Below are 20,931 nucleotides of genomic sequence, written 5' to 3'. Positions count from 1 at the left end.
AGATTGGTTAACCAGGTGATTCCCTTTGAGAAAGTGATATTTGTTAATAGACAGTGTCCAGATAAGTTCCAGAAAGTGTGGGGTTTGTGGTGTGACTCACACTTAACAACCTCAATGAGGTCTGCAGTCTCTGTTGGACCTGGATAGGATCGATTTTAAGAAAATTTATTTTCTCTTTTTCTGTTTTGCCTTACTCGATCTATGGTATCTCTGCTGTGTAAGCCCTGAAATGCTGTGCCCTCTCTTCATTTGATTAATTGTGTATGTATAATCACTGTCTTTCCGTGTGACCAGATCTGTACTATGTTTTGGTATCCTCTATGCAATTGTACCACTGAAGTGCCTTGTTACTCTTGTTTCAATAAAACGAGTTTAAAAAAATAAATAATAACTGCGCCCAGACACTAATAGTATAAAGATAATGTCCCCCATAAATTATTGTATCCCCGCTTAGTACCCGCTGTTGAGCTAATGTCCCCATAATGTATGCCAGTATAAAATACCCCTATATAGTGCCCCAGTAAATGCCCTCATAGTGCTCCTCTCCCCTTCCCCATAGTGTCGCCCATAATATGCCAGTAAAAAATGCCCCTTCTAAGTGCCACCATATGCCCCAATAGTGCTCCTTTCCCCCATAGTGCCTACCATAATGTGCCAGTAAAAAAAATGCCCCCTTAGTGCCACCAGATGCAATAATGCCCCCATAATGTGCCAATAAGAATAAAGAACCCTTTAGAGCCCCCACTTCCCCTTAGTGCCCCCAAATAATGCCCCTATAGTGCCACCAGATGCCCCATAGTGCCATTCTCCCCTATAGTGCCCCCCATAATGTGTAAAAAAAAAAGCCCCTTTAGAGCCCCCATAGTGCTCCTCTCCCCCATGGTGCCCCCCCCAAATAATGCCCCCATAGTGCCGTTCTCCCCTTTAGTGCCCCCATAGTGCCATTCTCCCCTTCAGTGCCCCCCATAGTGCCGTTCTCCCCTTTACTGCCCCCCATAGTGCCGTTCTCCCCTTTAGTGCCCCCATAGTGCTGTTCTCCCCTTTAGTGCCCCCATAGTGCAGTTCTCCCCTTTAGTGCCCCCATAGTGCAGTTCTCCCCTTTAGTGCCCCCATAGTGCAGTTCTCCCCTTTAGTGCCCCCCATAGTGCAGTTCTCCCCTTTTATAGTGCCCCCCATAGTGCAGTTCTCCCCTTTTTTTGTGCCCCCCATAGTGCAGTTCTCCCCTTTTTTTGTGCCCCCATAGTGCAGTTCTCCCCTTTTATAGTGCCCCCCATAGTGCAGTTCTCCCCTTTTATAGTGCCCCCCATAGTGCAGTTCTCCCCTTTTATAGTGCCCCCCATAGTGCAGTTCTCCCCTTTTATAGTGCCCCCCATAGTGCAGTTCTCCCCTTTTTTAGTGCCCCCATAGTGCCAGCTCCCCCCCCTCAAAAAAAAATAAAAAAAATAAAAATAAAAAAACTACACCTATACTTACCAGCAGCGATGCGATGCAGCCTCTTCCGGCCCGTATCCCTGCTGTGTGCTGCCCGGCTCAGGCAGCGCGATGATGACGTCGGCCTCTGATAGGCTGCAGGCATTAGTGCCTGCGGCCTATCAGAAGAACAGGGGAGGGACACACCTCTCCCTCTCCTGCCGCCAGGGCCGCCATCAGGGGGGTACAGCCGATACCCCAGTAAGGGGCCCAGACCCTGGGGGGGGCCCGGCCAGTTCTAATGTAAAAAAAAATAAAAATTTTTTTTTTTTTTTTTACCCCATCTCATTTGTCAGTGACTTGAGTTGAACTTTATTGCATCGCTAGAGGGGGGCAATTGATCATTCCTTGCTAGTGATGTCCAGTTCATGAACGAATCATTCATTTGAATCGATTCAGTTCACTGAACCGATCTGTGTGAAGCCGCTCAGTCTGAGTCAGTGAGTCACACAGCACACAATAGCAGAGCCGCTGGCAGCAGGGAGGGACTCGGGAGGAGTGTAATCTGATCCTAGAGTGGAAGCTGCTTCTGCCAGTCACTCCCCTCCCCGCCCACCAACCAATCAGAGCTGAGTCAGTGAGTCACAGCACACAATAGCAGAGCCGCTGGCAGCAGGGAGGGGAGGGACTCGGGAGGCGTGTAATCTGATCCTAGAGTGGAAGCTGCTTCTGCCAGCCCCTCCCCTCCCACCAACCAATCAGAGCTGAGTCAGTGAGTCACAGCACACAATAGCAGAGCCGCTGGCAGCAGGGAGGGGAGGGACTCGGGAGGAGTGTAATCTGATCCTAGAGTGGAAGCTGCTTCTGCCAGCCCCTCCCCTCCCCGCCCACCAACCAATCAGAGCTGAGGCAAGGCAAGCACTAGCAGCTCTGAGTCACACACTGTACAGGGAGTCTAAGAAAGAATCGAATGAGTCACAGGTTAAAGGGTTTCTACCACATCGTTTTGACATAATTAGCTGTCAGACACTAGCGATCCGCTAGTGTCTGCTCTACCAAACAATGCTATTATAATAGCTTTTTGTGCAGCCGTTTCCATAAAAAACGAACATTTATTGATATGCTAATGAGCCTCTAGGTGCTATGGGGGCGTCTTTTCAGCACCTAGAGGCTCAGTCAACCTTCACAAAATGCCGCCCAGCGTGTCCCTCCAGCCCGCCCATCCCCTCTGGAATGTGATCCTACCTCTGTCTTCGGTGCATCTGTCTTCGGCGCAGGCGCAGTGAATGTCTGACCGCTGCCTGCACAGACATCTCGGTCATCGGCGCAGGCGCAGTGGAGATGTCTGTGCAGGGAGCGGTCAGACATTCACTGCGCCTGCGCCGATGACCGAGATGTCTGTGCAGGCAGCGGTCAGACATTTACTGCGCCGAAGACAGACGCGCACGGCGCAGGCGCGAGAATTCGTCCGCTGACTCAGAGGTAGGATCGCATTCCAGAGGAGATGGGCGTGCTGGAGGGACGCGCTGGGCGGCATTTTGTGAAGGTAGACCGAGCCTCTAGGTGCTGAAAAGACGCCCCCATAGCACCTAGAGGCTCATTAGCATATCAATAAAAGTTTGTTTTTTATGGAAACGGCTGCACAAAAAGCTATCATAATAGCATTGTTTGGTAGAGCAGACACTAGCGGATCGCTAATGTCTGACAGCTAAATTTGTCAAAACGATGTGGTAGAAACCCTTTAAAATAATCTAAAGATCAGACTTAGGCCTCATGCACACGACCGTTGTGTGCATCCGTGGCCGATGTGCCGTTTTCCGTTTTTTTTCACGGACCCATTGACTTTCAATGGGTCCGTGGAAAAATCGGAAAATGCACCGTTTGGCAGCCGCATCCGTGATCCGTGTTTCCTGGCCGTGAAAAAAATATGACCTGTCCTATTTTTTTCACGGCCAACGGTTCACGGACCCATTCAAGTCAATGGGTCCGTGAAAAATCACGGATGCACACAAGAGTGTCATCCGTGTCCGTGATCCGTGTCCGTGATCCGTGTCCGTTTTTTCCTATCATTTCAAAGGCAAACTTGACTTAGATTTTTTTTTCATTTTTCATGTCCGTGGATCCTCCAAAAAACAAGGAAGACCCACGGACTGAGGCTGATGACCAGGCTGCAGCAGTGATGAGATTAAGGGACAGGAGAAGTGACAGATGACTGAAGACCACGGGATCTGTTGCTCAGAAGCCATGAGATTGTAAGGCTACTTTCACACTAGCGGCAGGACGGATCCGACAGGTTGTTCACCCTGTCGGATCCGTCCTGCCGTTATTTCGCCGGACCACCACTCCGTCTCCATTGACTATAATGGGGACGGTGGTGGAGCTCCGGCCCAGCACGGCAGTGCATGGCAAAAGGCCGCCGGACTAAAAGTACTGCATGTCCAACTTGTTGTGTGGTCTTTGCTCAGGGGTAAAATGCAAACCTGTTTTCTGGATTATCCCACAGGGCCATGATCCTCCATCTTTGTTATTAACCCCTCCCTTGCCAGCCCACCCAGCCCTATTTAGCTTTGTGTTCAGCTTTGAAAAAAATGTTTAGGCCATGAAGGGGTTAATTAAGTGTTGGAGGGGGTGGGGGGTGTTATTGTGCATATTGTGTTTGGGATCCATTTAACAGGTTTGACCAGTTGGGTTTGAGAGTGGTTGAGTGTCACCCACAGATCCCCCATAACAATGTGTCATCCACAGATCCCCCATAACAGTGTGTCATCCACAGATTCCCCCATAACAGTGCGTCATCCACAGATCTCCCCATAACAGTGCGTCATCCACAGATCCCCCATAACAGTGCGTCATCCACAGATCTCCCCATAACATTGTGTCATCCACAGATCCCCCATAAGGGTCCATTCACACGTCCGTTTTTTCTTTCCTGATCTGTTCCGTTTTTTCAGGAACAGATCTGGACCAGATCTGGACCCATTTATTTTCAATGGGTCCTGAAAAAAAACAGACAGCACAATGTCAGATTTTTTTCAGGACCCATTGAAAATGAATGGGTCCAGATCTGGTCCAGATCTGTTCCTGAAAAAACTGAACAGATCAGGAAAGAAACAACGGACGTGTGAATGGACCCTTACTGTGTCATCCACAGATTCCCCCATAACAGTGTCATCCACAGATTCCCCCATAACAGTGTCATCCACAGATCCCCCATAACAGTGTCATCCACAGATCCCCCATAACAGTGTCATCCACAGATCCACCATAACAGTGTCATCCACAGATCCCCCATAACAGTGCGTCATCCACAGATCCCCCATAACAGTGTGTCATCCACAGATCCCCCATAACAGTGTCATCCACAGATTCCCCCATAACAGTGTCATCCACAGATTCCCCCATAACAGTGTATCATCCACAGATCCCCCATAACAGTGCGTCATCCACAGATCCCCCATAACAGTGCGTCATCCACAGATCCCCCATAACAGTGCGTCATCCACAGATCCCCCATAACAGTGTCATCCACAGATCCCCCATAACAGTGCGTCATCCACAGATTCCCCATAACAGTGCGTCATCCACAGATCCCCCATAACAGTGCGTCATCCACAGATCCCCCCATAACAGTGTGTCATCCACAGATTCCCCCATAACAGTGTCATCCACAGATTCCCCCATAACAGTGTCATCCACAGATTCCCCCATAACAGTGTATCATCCACAGATCCCCCATAACAGTGTGTCATCCACAGATCCCCCATAACAGTGGGTCATCCACAGATCCCCCATAACAGTGCGTCATCCACAGATTCCCCCATAACAGTGTCATCCACAGATTCCCCCATAACAGTGTCATCCACAGATTCCCCCATAACAGTGTATCATCCACAGATCCCCCATAACAGTGTGTCATCCACAGATCCCCCATAACAGTGCGTCATCCACAGATCCCCCATAACAGTGCGTCATCCACAGATTCCCCATAACAGTGCGTCATCCACAGATCCCCCATAACAGTGCGTCATCCACAGATCCCCCCATAACAGTGTGTCATCCACAGATTCCCCCATAACAGTGTGTCATCCACAGATTCCCCCATAACAGTGTCATCCACAGATTCCCCCATAACAGTGTCATTCACAGATTCCCCCATAACAGTGTATCATCCACAGATCCCCCATAACAGTGTGTCATCCACAGATCCCCCATAACAGTGCGTCATCCACAGATCCCCCATAACAGTGCGTCATCCACAGATCCCCCATAACAGTGTGTCATCCACAGATTCCCCCATAACAGTGTCATCCACAGATTCCCCCATAACAGTGTCATCCACAGATTCCCCCATAACAGTGTATCATCCACAGATCCCCCATAACAGTGTGTCATCCACAGATCCCCCATAACAGTGTGTCATCCACAGATCCCCCATAACAGTGCGTCATCCACAGATCCCCCATAACAGTGCGTCATCCACAGATCCCCCATAACAGTGCGTCATCCACAGATTCCCCCATAACAGTGTGTCATCCACACATCCCCCATAACAGTGTGTCATCCACAGATTCCCCCATAACAGTGTCATCCACAGATTCCCCCATAACAGTGTATCATCCACAGATCCCCCATAACAGTGTCATCCACAGATTCCCCCATAACTGTGCGTCATCCACAGATCCCCCATAACAGTGCGTCATCCACAGATTCCCCCATAACAGTGTGTCATGCACAGATTCCCCCATAACAGTGTGTCATCCACATATTCCCCCATAACAGTGTGTCATCCACAGATCCCCCATAACAGTGTGTCATCCACAGATCCTCCATAACAGTGTCATCCACAGATTCCCCCATAACAGTGTGTCATCCACAGATCTCCCCATAACAGTGCGTCATCCACAGATCCCCCATAACAGTGCGTCATCCACAGATCCCCCATAACAGTGCGTCATCCACAGATCCCCCATAACAGTGCGTCATCCACAGATCCCCCCCATAACAGTGCGTCATCCACAGATCCCCCATAACTGTGTCATCCACAGATTCCCCCCATAACAGTGTGTCATCCACAGATTCCCCCATAACAGTGTGTCATCCACAGATTCCCCCATAACAGTGTGTCATCCACAGATTCCCCCATAACAGTGCGTCATCCACAGATCCCCCATAACAGTGTGTCATCCACATATTCCCCCCATAAGAGTAAGTCCTCCACAGATTCCCCCCATAACAGTACGTCATCCACAGATCCCCCCATAACACTGTAACAGTAAACCTTGTGCTTTTTTAGTTTTTTTTTTTAAATGTGCCAGGGGAAGATTGCTGGGGCAGATAAGAACAGGTAGTGCAGTTAGTGTTAGTGGAGGGTCCTGCTTAAAAGAGTCTACCTTGTTGTGGTAGCAGGCTTCATATTATTTGGTCAAAAATGAATTCCTTACTGAAATCGCTGATTATCACTTTTTACTGTCTTTGTAGTTGTAAAAAAATTATGAAATTGGGGGTAGGTCCTTGGGGGTGGAGGGGAGGTGGAGTCAGGACGGATTCTAAAGGGGCGGGGTAGGAGGGGGGCCCAGGCCTTGAGCTGTGTAAGGGGCCCCAAAATTTCTGATGGCAGCCCTGCCTGCCGCAGCACAGATATGGAGATGAGCGCTTCCACAATGGCGCTCATCTCCTACTGGAGTTCTCATGTCCTCTCAGCGCAGGACCTTCTTCCCGAGCACTGAACGATCCTGCTGTGCTCGGTGTCGGCTGGAAGAGAGAGGCGAGTACAGGACCCTCCCATGCTGAACCGGCTGCACAGGAGCCATGTCCGCCCCTGAAGCACATCACAGTCAGCTCTATCTGTATTCCTAGTAACAGACTCTGGGTGAGGTATAGACTCTGCTCACACTCAGGCTGTGGTGACTTCTGGCTGACTATCCTCCAGGTGTGGAGTATACAGCAATAAACGGCTTCACATGGCCATTACACATATGTCCTACCTTCCCAGCTTACCAACAATTTCCATAAGTATTGTCCACAACACAGACGCCTTCAGCTGCCAAGTGCACATGTAACAGGTCAGCCAGTGTCATAGGTGCAAAACTGCTGACAGATGCCCTTTATAACAGCTCAGGGAAGATGGCCACCTCATAATCATGTTTTTTATTCAAGACCCTGATCTAGTCCCCTATGAAAGGAAGTAATATACATACATATATAAAGCTACAGCATATCCAGACCAGCCTGAGACTAGATGCTGTATACTGCAATATGACCATAATGCTGATACACTGTATAACCATGCTATTTATTACAGGCTATGGTTGTCCAAGAGCAAAAGCCACCAGCAGAACCACAGTATGACGTCATAACCATTGATCTGACCTGCCAATGCAGATTGTCATTCAGACCTTTACGGCATCTGTTTAATGGGATCAGGTCCGGGTGTAGGAGAGCTGCTAAAAGAATAAGAAGAGCTCTCCACCTCACCCGCAACTGAAGGAAGACACCAGCATGAAGTAGGAGAGTCCAAGGTCAGTGCAATCTCCTCCATCTCTGCACTCACCCACATTTTCCAGGCAGATTGCTTATAGCATTATTGAATATTCTTTCTGGTACCCGAGGTCTCACTTCTCACTTTGACTCTCAAAAACATCAATCTATCAAAATATAACAAGTGTCTCTATTGTCAAGCTGCCACCTTATAATATTATAGAAAAGGTGGCCATGCTGCTGACCACTAGAGCACGATGACCCCCAGCTGCCAGGCATATCACTAAGCTGCCCCCCTATAATATTATAGAAAGGGAGACCATGCTGCTGACCACTAGAGCACGGTGACCCCCAGCTGCCAGGCATATCACTAAGCTGCCCCCCTATAATATTATAGAAAGGGAGACCATTCTGCTGACCACTAGAGCACGGTGACCCCCAGCTGCCAGGCATATCACTAAGCTGCCCCCCTATAATATTATAGAAAGGGAGACCATGCTGCTGACCACTAGAGCACGGTGACCCCCAGCTGCCAGGCATATCACTAAGCTGCCCCCCTATAATATTATAGAAAGGGAGACCATGCTGCTGACCACTAGAGCACGGTGACCTCGAGCTGCCAGGCTTATCACTAAGCTGCCCCCCTATAATATAGAAAGGGAGACCATGCTGCTGACCACTAGAGCATGGTGACCTCCAGCTGCCAGGCTTATCACTAAGCTGCCCCCCTATAATATTATAGAAAGGGAGACCATGCTGCTGACCACTAGGGCATGGTGACCCGCAGCTGCCAGGCTTATCACTAAGCTGCCACCTAAACTTATCTGCTATTACACCCAGTAATATGCTTATACTGTCATAGTCATACAGAGGCATGACTTTAACCCCTTCCTGCTGCTCTAACGTAAAGTTTTGCCGGCAGTGGGGGGTTTAAAAAGGGCACCATAGCCAACGGGTGCCTCCTGTTTTAAACAGATTACAGTCAAGACTAATGTACAGTACAGACCAAAAGTTTGGACACACCTTCTCATTCTAAGAGTTTTCTTTATTTTCATGACTATGAAAATTGTAGATTCACACTGAAGGCATCAAAACTATGAATTAACACATGTGGAATTATATACATAACAAAAAAGTGTGAAACAACTGAAAATCGTTAATTTCTAACGATAATTTGTTTTCCCTTAGTCCTAACAGCAGCACAGATGGGGTTAACTGCCCCCCGTGGACTGGTAGGACCGGCGGAATTTTTAATGAGCCCAAAGATTAAACCAATAAAAGAACTCCAGCTCCCTTAAAGGGAGGGGTTCATCCCCCAGCTCACCGTGTATGTCACAAGAAAAAAAGTACTTTAGGGCGGGAAATTTGTGTGCTGCTGTTAGGACTAAGGGAAAACAAATTATCGTTAGAAATTAACGATTCCCTTACGTCCTACCAGCAGCACAGATGGGGAGATAGCAAGAAGAATCCCCTAGGGAGGGTCCTCATGCTCGGCAGAAGTAAGGACTGTCTGCCCAAAAGCCGAGAACTCAGATATCCTAGCATCGATCCTATAATGGGAGATGAAGGTAGACTCAGAGCTCCAGGAAGCTGCCTTGCAGATCAACTCTAGGGGGAGAAGATTTCTTTCCGCCACAGAGGTAGCTACGGCCCTTGTAGAATGGGCCCTCACAAACTCCGGAGGATCTAAGGCTTGGGAAATGAAGGCTTCCCTAATGGCTTCCTAAACCCAGCGACTAATGGTCGTTTTAGACGCTTTACGGCCTTTTGACTTACCGGCAAACAGGATAAAGAGATTTTCATCCATCCTGAACTCTTTGGATCTATCCACATAGATCTGAAGGCATCTAGCTATGTCCAGTGGATGTCGGACTGGAGCATCCGGGGAGGAGGTAGAGAGCAATACAGGAAGAGAGACTACTTGATTAATATTTTGAAAGGTAGAAACCTTAGGTCTAAAGTAAGGTAGAAATTTCAGAAGGACCCTATCTTGTAGAAACATGGTATAAGGGTATGACGCGGAGAAAGCTTGAAGCTCCGAAACTCTTTTGGCCGAAGTTATGGCCAGAAGAAAAACCATCTTAAGTGTTAAGAGTTTAAAACTTGCCTCCTCCAAGGGTTCAAAGGGGGGAGATGCTAGCCCCCTAAGAACAACTGACAAATCCCATTGAGGAACGGGTCTCAGTATTGTAGGCTTCAGTCTTTCCGCTCCTTTAAGGAAGCGCTTGATGAGCGGGTCCCGAGAATATGGTCTGTTAAGACAGGCCGAGATGGCAAACACTTGGACCTTCAGGGTAGAAGGGGAGAGACCTCTGTCTATCCCATCCTGAAGGAACTGTAGGATCGCTGCGAGGGGCGGATCTGCAAACGCCACCTGGTTGGAGCTACACCAAGAGGTGAAGATCCTCATAATCCGGGAGTAGGCCTTTCTGGTAGACTCTGCTCTGGAATGCGATAATGTTCTCAGGACCGACTCAGAGAGCCCTTCTACTCTGGGAAGGGACTGGTCAACCTCCAGGCTGTCAGGTTGAATCTGTGCAGATCTGGGCAGAGATGAGTGTCCCACGACACCAGGGTCTGCTCCGGGGGGAGTCTCCAATATTGTCCCCGACTCATCTGAATGAGCTGGGTAAACCAGGATCTCCTGGGCCAAAACGGTATGATGGCTATTACCGAGGCCTGATCCTGACGGATTTTCATCAATACCCTCGGGATCATGGAAAAGGGAGGGAAGATGTACGCCAGCCTGAACCTCCACGGTATTGTCAGAGCATCTATCGCCAGGGGGTTGTCCTCCCTGTAAAGGGAACCGAACCTCTGTACCTTGGCGTTGAACTTGGTTGCCATGAGATCCACCTCTGGCATCCCCCACCTTAAGGACTAATTGTTTGAAGATCTCCGGATGTAATGACCATTCCATGGTCGGTAGGCCGCGACTTAGGCGGTCCGCGATGACATTGAGGGAGCCTCTGATGTGAGTGGCGGATAGATGGGATAGGTTCAGCTCTGCCCACCGAAGAATTACCCCAATCTCTAAAAGAAGGGGTACGGATCTTGTGCCTCCCTGCTTGTTTATATAAAGCACGGCAGTCATATTGTCTGACTGAACTTTCACTGCTTTGCCCCGAATCCGAGGGGCGAAGTGAAGGAGGGCTAGCCGGATAGCACGCATCTCGCGGAGGTTTGAAGAAAGATGCCGCTCCTGAGGAGACCAGGATCCCCGAACTGGGGACCCGTCTAGATGAGCGCCCCAGCCTACAAGGGACGCGTCCGTGGTCAATATGAGCCAAGCTGGTTGGGTCATAGACTTCCCTTCTGGTAGATGGAACCACCATCTGAGGGAATTCCGGGATTGGTTGGATAGGGAGCACAGGGAATCTAGCCCCTTGGGGCTGCCGTTCCATTTGCTTAAGACCTCCGATTGAAGGGGTTGGAGGTGCCATAAAGCCCAAGGGACTGCATCCGCAGCCGCTGACATGAGCCCCACCATCTTCATGAGGGTCCGTATGGAGACTCGTCGTGGTACGTAAAGGAACCTTGCTAGGTCCTGAATCCGCATTCTTCTTTCTGGTGTCAACTGGAGGGACATCTGCAGAGAGTCGATTATGAATCCCAGATAATGGATAGAAGTCGAAGGGCTCACGTTCGACTTCGACCAGTTGACCATCCAGCCTAGGCGGAGCAGAAAGGAAATTGCGACATGAAGTTGGTGGGAAAGTAGAGGGACTGAAGGGGCTAGAAGAAGCCAGTCGTCCAGGTAAGGGACAATGGTCAGACCTTGGAGTCTCAATACTGCCACAACCGATACTACCACTTTGGTGAAGATCAGGGGGGCAGACGAGATTCCGAAGGGAAGGGCGGCAAACTGGAAATGTTTGCACACTCCTGATATCTGGACCGCGATCCTGAGAAACTTCCGGGAGGAAGGATGGATCGGGATGTGGAGGTAAGCGTCTTTGAGGTCCAGAGTAGCCATCACATCCCCAGGGTTGAGGAGGTGGCTGACTGACCTTATGGTTTCCATGCAGAACCTGGTCCTCCTTATGAAACGATTGAGAAATCTCAAATCTATAATCATCCGAAGATCTCCCGTCTTTTTGGGTACCAGGAATACTGGAGAATAAATCCCTAGACCCTTCTCCCCTGCCGGTACCTCCTCCAGGGCTCCCTTGGAAAGGTAGTCTTGGATATAGGCTTCCAAGACCCTTTGCCTGGTTGGCAAAAAACTGTGTGTGGCAATGAATTTTCCTGGGGGGGGGGGAGAAATAAGGTCTATTAGATAGCCGACGGCTACTATGTTTTGGACCCAGGGGTCCCGGATTTCCTGGGCCCATACGTGACTGAAGAAGAGAAGACGCCCCCCCACAGAGAGGTGGGGGAGGGGTACGGGAAAATCCAGAGGCGTAACGGCAGGGATAGCAGGGTTTATCCAAGAGCCTCTGAGAGGCCCATAGTCAGGAGGGCTTTGCCTCCCTGGTGGGTTTGCGGGAACGCCTAGAAAACATTCTAGGCGGCCCCCCCCCCCAATCCTTACGTCCCTGCTGTCCTGGTCGGCCTCCGCGGGCTTGTCTTCCCCTGCCTCGAAAGGGCTGTTGGGGAAGGCTCTTCCCGTTTTTGTCTGATAGACCCTCCATGATGGTGTCTAGCTCAGATCCGAATAGACGGCTCGGTTCAAAGGGGAGCCCACAGAGGTTATATTTGGACGCGTTATCCGCATTCCAAGGTTTGAGCCACAGAGGTCTCCTGGCGGCAGACACTAAAGCCATAGTCTTAGCCGCCAACTTTAATTGGAGTTGGGCTGTGTCACAGAGAAAATCCATGGCTAAGTTGACGGACTTAAAGGCAGCGAGAATATCATCACGAGAGACACTCTGGTCAACATCCGTCTGGATCTGGTTCAGCTTGGTTCTGAGGAAGGAGGAGACCTCTGTGGCAGCAATAGAAGTCGAGGCCGATGCTGCGGCCGCCGAGTAACCTCTTCTGAGGGTGCACTCTGCCCTCCTATCTAGAGGGTCCTGCAGGCTAGACCCATCGTCTGCAGGGACCAGAGTGTGCCTGGACAACTTGGCAATCGCCATGTCCACCTTAGGAATGGAACCCCATGATTCCACTAAGGGTATAGCCATAGGAAACATTAGTTTAAACTTCCTGGTAAGCACTGGGCCTTTTTCTGGCTTTTTCCACTCTGTGCGCATCACAGAGAGAAGGGTCTCATCTGCCCTAAAGACCCGCTGGGTCCGGCAGGCGGGATCGGAAGACTCCCCTACGTCAACATCATGGTCCCCTGACCTGATGGACCTTAGAAGCTTCTGGGTCTTTTCCGGTGGAAAGAAGCCAGAAGTCGCTTCTTCCTCATCCGAGGAAGATGACCCCACAGAAAGGGGCATGGGCCTATCGGTGGGGGCGGGCACCTCCATAGGTGTTTGGGAGGGAACGGGTAGTCTCTTGTTAAGGAGACTTACGACCCCTTTAATGGAGTCGTCGACATAAGTCTTAGCCCACTGGTACATATCCTGCATTGAAGGCTCTGTAGCAGTGGCGGAACGACAGCTGTTGCATCTAGAAAATGGGCAGCTGTCCTCAAGAGGCGTATTGCAGTCATAGCAAGCCAGGTGTCTCCTCTTGGTGGCTGATTTCCGTGGCTGATCGGGCTCTGCAGGAGAGGCCATAGCTACAAGGGAACAAAAGGAGAGGAATTTAAAACATCATAAAAATGGAAATAAAGAAAAACCCTCCAGATTTTAGCACGAACCAGAGGAGAGAACAAAGATAGCTGAAAGCAAAAAAGACCGGTCTGAAGGCAATGTCTCACAAATGACAGGAGACTCTGGAGCTAGCTTGTTAAAGCAGCGCAACCAGAGACCGACTGAGGGAATCAGGGAGCTTAAATAGAGTAGCTCCGCCCAGGGAAGTGGTGAAGTCCAGGGCTAAACCTCCCCCTTAAAACAGCTATACAAACAACCTTCCCTTGGTAAAAAAGGGGAAAGAAAGGCCTAAGCCTATGTGAGAGTGTCCCCACACATCCACCTATTCCCCCCTGCGAAAGAAAAAAACGGCCGAGGAAACCGGAAGTGACGCCGCGGCTAGGGCCGCGTCACTTCCGGTCATGGCGGCGCCCAGGCAAAACTTATCAGTGGAGCGCTGCCGGCTATCGCAGGGGAGATGACGGAGGGAGGACATGTGAGCATGGAAAAACCACAGCTGCAATGGGGCGCAAATATAAGCGCATCTCAGATAAGGGACTAAAGGAGACCTTCTCAGGTCAGCACGCTAACGTCCCAAACTCCCTGTCTAAAAGATAAACCAGGGAGAAAGACTCGCCAGTCCACCTGTCCAAAGGACAGAAAAAAACACGGTGGGCCTGGGGGATGAACCCCTCCCTTTAAGGGAGCTGGAGTTCTTTTATTGGTTTAATCTTTGGGCTCATTAAAAATTCCGCCGGTCCTACCAGTCCACGGGGGGCAGTTAACCCCATCTGTGCTGCTGGTAGGACATAAGGGAATATGTCATATTCTAGGTTCTTCAAAGTAGCCACCTTTTGCTTTGATTACTGCTTTGCACATTTTTGGCATTCTCTTGATGAGCTTCAAGAGGTAGTCACCTGAAATGGTTTTCACTTCACAGGTGTGCCCTGTCAGGTTTAATAAGTGGGATTTCTTGCCTTATAAATGGGGTTGGGACCATCAGTTGCGTTGTGGAGAAGTCAGGTGGATACACAGCTGATAGTCCTACTGAATAGACTGTTAGAATTTGTATTATGGCAAGAAGAAAGCAGCCAAGTAAAGAAAAACGAGTGGCCATCATTACTTTAAGAAATGAAGGTCAGTCAGTGCGAAAAATTGGGAAAACTTTAAAAGGGTCCCCAAGTCCAGTCACAAAAACCATCAAGCGCTACAAAGAAACTGGCTCACATGTGGACCGCCCCAGGAAAGGAAGACCAAGAGTAACCTCTGCTGCGGAGGATAAGTTCATCTGAGTTACCAGCCTCAGAAATCGCAGGTTAACAGCAGCTCAGATTAGAGACCAGGTCAATGCCACACAGAGTTCTAGCAGCAGACACATCTCTAGAACAACTGTTAAGAGGAGACTGTGTGAATCAGGCCTTCATAGTAGAATATCTGCTTGGAAACCACTGCTAAGCACAGGCAACAAGCAGAAGAGACTTGTTTGGGCTAAAGAACACAAGAAATGGACATTAGACCAGTGGAAATCTGTGCTTTGGTCTGATGAGTCTAAATTGAGATCTTTGGTTCCAACCACTGTGTCTTTGTGCGACGCAGAAAAGGTGAACGGATGGACTCTACATGCCTGGTTCCCACCGTGAAGCATGGAGGAGGAGGTGTGATGGTGTGGGGGTGCTTTGCTGGTGACACTGTTGGGGATTTATTCAAAATTGAAGGCATACTGAACCAGCATGGCTACCACAGCATCTTGCAGCGGCATGCTATTCCATCTGGTTTGCGTTTAGTTGGACCATCATTTATTTTTCAACAGGACAATGACCCCAAACACACCTCCAGGCTGTGTAAGGGCTATTTGACCATGAAGGAGAGTGATGGGGTGCTGCGCCAGATGACCTGGCCTCCACAGTCACCGGACCTGAACCCAATCGAGATGGTTTGGGGTGAGCTGGACCGCAGAGTGAAGGCAAAAGGGCCAACAAGTGCTAAGCATCTCTGGGAACTCCTTCAAGACTGTTGGAAGACCATTTCAGGTGACTACCTCTTGAAGCTCATCAAGAGAATGCCAAGAGTGTGCAAAGCAGTAATCAAAGCAAAAGGTGGCTACTTTGAAGAACCTAGAATATGACATATTTTCAGTTGTTTCACACTTTTTTGTTATGTATATAATTCCACATGTGTTAATTCATAGTTTTGATGCCTTCAGTGTGAATCTACAATTTTCATAGTCATGAAAATAAAGAAAACTCTTTGAATGAGAAGATGTGTCCAAACTTTTGGTTTGTACTGTATGTGATCGACAATAACACCGAACGCGTACACTTAACCCCTTAGATGCCGTGGTCTGATATGATCATCTGGGAGGTCAAAAACCATGAGCACGCAACTCCTGGCCATGCACCAGCTCCCTCCAGTAAGGATCGGGGAAGTCCGAGTGTGCGTGCGACAACCTCCGTATTGCTAAGTGATACTAGGCTGCCACACATTTATTCCTATGGAGAGCCTGCATTTAGACCATTTTCTATGCCTAAAACAGGCATAGAAAATGATGAATGAGACAGGCCTGCTGGCCCACCCCTTCCACATAACGCCCACTTTTTTAGACATCACCTGAGCAGGAAAAAGTTGCAGATTGCAGTTCAAGTAACTTTTGCGCCACAATCTGTGCCAGAAATACACCCAATATAGGCATATTTCTGGATAATAAATGACCCCCATAGTGTAATCTCCATAGAGTCCAGTGCTAATGAAGTCTATGAGAGAAGCAATCCAATGATTGCTTGTTAAGGTTCCCTAGGGGAACTGTTAAAAAGTAAAAAAAATAAAAAAAAACATTTTTGCAAATATTAAAAAAATCAATATAAAAAAATATATCAAAATTCACAACACCCCCATCCCCAAAATTAAAATTAAAATACATAAAGGATGGGCAGCACGGTGGCTCAGTGGTTGGAACTGGTGCCTTGCAGCGATGGGGTCAATATCTGCAAGGAGTTTGTATGTTCTCCCCTTCTTTGTGTGGTTTCCCCCGGGTTCTCCGGTTTCCTCCCACACTCCAAAGACATACTGATAGGGACCTTAGATTGTGAGTCGCATTAGGGACAGCGGGTGATAATGTCTGTAAAGCGCTGAGGAATAATATAGTAGAGCTAAATAAATGCATAACAAAAATAAATTAAAAATAATAATTTCATGAGCATTGTCTCATGCAAAATCGCCTGCACTATTAAAATGTAAAAATATTTATGGTGAAACTGAAAAAAAGGCAGAATTCGTAGTTTTTTAGTCACCTCACCTGCCCTGCAAACAATAAGACCTCACACATACTGCAACAATTTTTTTTTATAATCCCGCCCCATTTGGAATTTTTATCCCGCTTCCCACTACAACTGTAAATTGTGCCATTAGAAAGCACAACTTTTCCTTCAAAAGTCAAGCTCTCATACGGCTATGCAAATGGAAAAGTTAAAAAGTTATGGCTTTGGGAAAGCTGGGAGTAAAAAAAAGAAAAAACTGAAAATCACCTGGTCCTGAGGGTTGTCCACCTTTTACTAAGCGATGGTCTTTCCTCTGTATAGGCTATCACTAGCTGATTGATGGCGGTCTGACACCCCACACCCCTGCCATTCAGCTTTGTAGTGGACAGAGCTGGTCACTGTAGCACTATTTCCATTGACTTCAATGGGAGCACCCTCCACCCTACAGTTGACAGAGCGGTATATTTCTTCTGCCAACTTCCAGCACCAGAGCTACAACCAAACAACGAATTGGCAGAAGTTTGGGGCATCAGACCACTGCCGATCAAGTAGTGGTGACCTATCCTGAAGATAGTCCATCACTTAGTAAAAGCATCATAATCCCTTCAATTCTAAGGCCATGATGCAAAATATATACCAGAGCCCTGCATCTATCATACACCATAATAGTGCAGCAGTTTTTCATGGCATGGGCACTTTTGGGCTCTCTCAGACACCAGGGCCTGTGTGTGACTGCAACCTCTCCGCCATGATAGTGAATTTCCTGGGTTTACACTGGTATTATAACATGTGCGCCATTTCTGACTTGTCCTGTAACAGAAAATCCAATCTTTGAAAGTAAATATATTATTATTACTATTAATTATAAATATTATAATATTTTCAATGAAATACAATATCCTGTCTTTTACAGACATTGGAACATCTGAATGTGGCACCAGTGACGGCTGACATGCTCGATGCTCCACCCTATATATGTAAGTGTCATAGTAAATACCAACGTATAGAAATTGTGTCCCCTAATGTCATCCTAAAGGCTCTGATAGAGACTGATATCACACACAAGGCTGTAGGGAAGTCAAATTACCCAATGTCTTACCTGTCCGGGACCTGAATATCACAACTTTGATTTGGCTGCTTCACTGAATTTCACAAAGAAATTTGATTTGTGATGATTTACTTCTTCACAAAGCGCATTTCTTTGTACGTTGGGGGCGGAATCACAGGAATCAGCGATCGCACTGTTCCCTGTCATTGAACCCCTTTAGATGCCGCATTCATTACCGATCGCGGCATCTGAGGCTAAAATTTAGGCCTTTCAGGGGTTAATAAGAGGTAAAAAAAAATATTAAAAAAAATCACCTTATCCATTTGCTTGTGTGGAAAGCCGTCACGGCCATCTTGATTGAAAACAACACGTGAAATCTCAAGAGGTGACATCAGGATGTCATCACGCTGGCCAGGCATGATTTTGCATGGTTTTTACAATCAAGATGGCTGTGATGGCAAATGGATGAGATGAGGCATGTTTTTTTTTTTACCACCATTTTAGTGAAAATTGATTTGTTACCACGAACCGGGAGGAAAGTCGGCTTCATGACAAATCTAATTTTTCCTGAAATTTGAAGCCCACTTCTGATTCGATTCGCTCAACACTAATCACAACACATTATGGGCTGTCAGTAGACTCCAGGCTGCACTATGTCCTCCTGCAGGTCGCACACCAATCTCATGCAGTCCGGTGTCCACTTATGAAAATGCTCGGGACTAGAAGAAGACATCAGGATAATAGCATCAGAACATGCAGATATTATCTTACACAATGTATACTTTTTTCCAGAAATCCTTATGATCAGCCGCCTGCTGCCAGGGGACTCTCTGAAGCCATACCTCACCTATATAAAGGTAGGTCATCATTAGTTACTACACAGTACTGGCTAGTAGCCCTGTACATTGAATAACATTGCAGATATGTCTTCTAGATTCTAGGTTTTCATATGTAATAGTATGATAGCAGCTAAGGGACAGGAGGGGAATCTACCTGTGATATACCTGGCTGAACAAATATGGATGAGATCAAAGCATCATATCTGACCATTCAAGGACCTCAGCCAAAAGACTAGTGTTACAATATAAAGGCAATGTCAGGGCAAGACTGAGACTAAAATGCAGCCTGGCGCATATGCAGCGAGCCCCTGAGGAGCCGGTGCAGAGGATGGGAGTGATAGTGGCCCTGATCAATGGTCTGTCACAGTGCAATCCCTCAGGCCGTTGCTCCCTGGGGATCAGTGCAGTGGAAATGTAGTGTTGAAGAATGAGGCCAGAAGTAAATGTACAACAGTCTTTTTTACTAAGTGCAAAGTGTAACTTCAGGAACATCCAATAAGAGCAATTTCCAAGTGCAATTCTGGGGCACAAATGGGGGCATTCATTATGCTGGGGTTTGTGTTAAGCCTCGCCCCCACAGATCAACTTGGCCGGTATTTTCAGTAATCAGGTTAAAGTGTTGTGTTGTGACTTTGCAATAAATAAGTGGTTTTTGGGTTGCAGTTTGGACGCTCTGTCTCTAATAGGTTCACATCACTGTCCTATGACATATGTTGCATCTAGATTATTAGTACCCAGAGGCAGAACTTTTTTAAATTTATTCTCTATTGAAGTCATATTCCGCAGTGCTTTACAGACATTAGAATCACACCGTCCCCAATCTAAGTTTCAATTGTGAGGGTCCTAAATTAGATGCATCTCCGGCAGTCCTGTTCCAGGCGTTTATGCTAGTAAATTTGTCGGGGCTGATGTCCTGCCCCCCCCCCCCCCCCCCCCCCCAGTGTTGAACACTGTAGAAAAACACCCCTGCGACAATATTTTAAAAAGTCATTAAAAAAAGCCCTTGTGACTTTTTTTATGGAAAAAAACATTATGATTCAACCCCCTTTTAGTTTTCTATTCAATTCCATATGTGTTTTCAACATGAATCTACAATGTAGAGAAAAAAAAAAGACAAAAAAAAAACGAGGACTGAAAAGGTATGTCCACACCGTTAACTGGTAATATACTGTATATCATCAGGATGAGCTTGGAATATTAGGATTACATAGATATTGTAAGGGATCGTCTTCTCTCGGGTTTTCAAGCACAGATTTCCTTCCAGACAAAGGCTTTAATGTCCAAATAGTGCTTTATTGTGGCACACCAGCATAAACACAGCAAACAAAACAACCACCTGCCCGTCTAGGCACTACCTAATACATAACATATTCCCTGACTCACATGCAGAGCACAGTTCACACACTGTCTCAGGTGCGGCTTTCCCAGCCCATTGTTCATCAGCCTCCTGGCTGTACAGAGCACAGTTCACACACTGTCTTAAGTCCAATGTCTCTTGTGGGGGATTAAGGCTCAGTAGTCCACCTGACTATGGCCCTGCGACCCTCCCAGGTGTCGCTTCGTCCCCCAACTCCAGGCTATCTCCCAGCCTCGTGGTTCCTCAGCGTAGCCCAGCTGAGACCACACTCACAGAGCCATCCCAGGCCTCTGCTTCCAAGTCTCCGGGCTATCTCCCAGCCTCTTACTTTGAGGATACTTTTGATCCCAGGTGATTACTGCACCTGGTCTTGCTTCAGACCTGGTGATTGTGGGGAAGACACAGAAAATCCTGCCATATATCTCCCTTAACAACCATGAGGTCTTTCACTGCCTCACAGTATATATAGAAGTTTATTGTTGAATTTTAGAGAAAGTGTTTCTTTGATTCTAATTATATTTTATCTTCACAGGCACGAGGTAACTCTCCAACATGAATGAAGAATTCCAGACTGAGGGATTAATGCTATTTTGGATCAGGATTGCAGCTCGTACAGCTCTCCCTTGGATCTTCATGTTCTGGAGATTATCTCCTCCTCTTTATTTTTCTATGAACTTGTGATACTGTTCAATACTTACGGTATTATGGTACAATACATGCGGTATAGGGACCGAGCATGTTGACATGTTACCTTTGAGCATGGATCTGGTATGGCATGCAGAGTAGACGGACCACAAGTAACTGATTCTGACCTTCCTTTGTGATGAAATGGTCAGGAGAGGCTGATGCACAAATTCTCCCT

At 47.7% G+C, this 20,931-nt stretch overlaps 1 long non-coding RNA gene across 2 annotated transcripts in view; it reads left to right on the top strand.

The window, feature by feature from the left end:
- LOC122930302 overlaps positions 1-20,725 on the top strand; it is a 31,615-nt gene extending 10,890 nt beyond the window's left edge. For both annotated transcript variants that reach the window (XR_006388116.1, XR_006388117.1), the window contains 4 exons: positions 7,712-7,928; positions 17,739-17,802; positions 18,666-18,730; positions 20,602-20,725. This is a non-coding gene — a long non-coding RNA (uncharacterized LOC122930302). The remainder of the gene's footprint in view (positions 1-7,711; positions 7,929-17,738; positions 17,803-18,665; positions 18,731-20,601) is intronic.
- The last annotated feature ends 206 nt before the right edge of the window (positions 20,726-20,931 follow it).

Source organism: Bufo gargarizans, chromosome 3 (genome assembly GCF_014858855.1).
Source record: "Bufo gargarizans isolate SCDJY-AF-19 chromosome 3, ASM1485885v1, whole genome shotgun sequence".
NCBI lineage: Eukaryota > Metazoa > Chordata > Amphibia > Anura > Bufonidae > Bufo > Bufo gargarizans.
This window is presented reverse-complemented; position numbering and strand designations above follow the sequence as displayed.